Here is a 591-nt window from a genome sequence, read left to right as displayed (position 1 = left end):
AAAGGTGAAAAGCCGCTGCACATATAGGTAATTTTAATCCATTCCATTTTTAAATACCACAATAAATTTAATTTTCACAATAAATTAAATAGCCATATTCAGTTTACAAAATAGAATTACTTAGTGTGAAACCAGTATTTACAAACATTGTACACTATGTACACGATGTTTAGCTTTGTCGACACACGAGCATAGAAGAAAAAATCATTTGACTTTTTTTTGACACATGATTAACATGCTACAAGTGACACTATGGTCCATACAATAAAACAATAGTGCAAACTCACCACAGGAACTCTGAAACGATGTCGTTTGTATGAGATAAGTTATTAATTTCAAATAATAAGAAAATAGTATTATCCACTCTCATTGTAAAAATTCAGCACTGTGTTTAAAGTGTCAGTATTCCTTTAGCAATATAGATACCAAATATAGCCTGAAGATTATGCTTTCTCACAGCTTCACAGACTTTTGACATGAATTTTTATGGCATAAACGAACGTTCTGCTTAGATCAATAAGTATGTCACATAAACACTTCACTAAGCGAGAGGAACACTGACCCTTTTAACGGTGCCTGGCTTTGTTCCCC

The sequence above is a fragment of the Buceros rhinoceros genome, unplaced genomic scaffold (assembly GCF_000710305.1).
Source record: "Buceros rhinoceros silvestris isolate BGI_N320 unplaced genomic scaffold, ASM71030v1 scaffold10723, whole genome shotgun sequence".
Lineage (NCBI taxonomy): Eukaryota > Metazoa > Chordata > Aves > Bucerotiformes > Bucerotidae > Buceros > Buceros rhinoceros.
Note: the sequence above shows the minus strand (reverse complement) of the source record.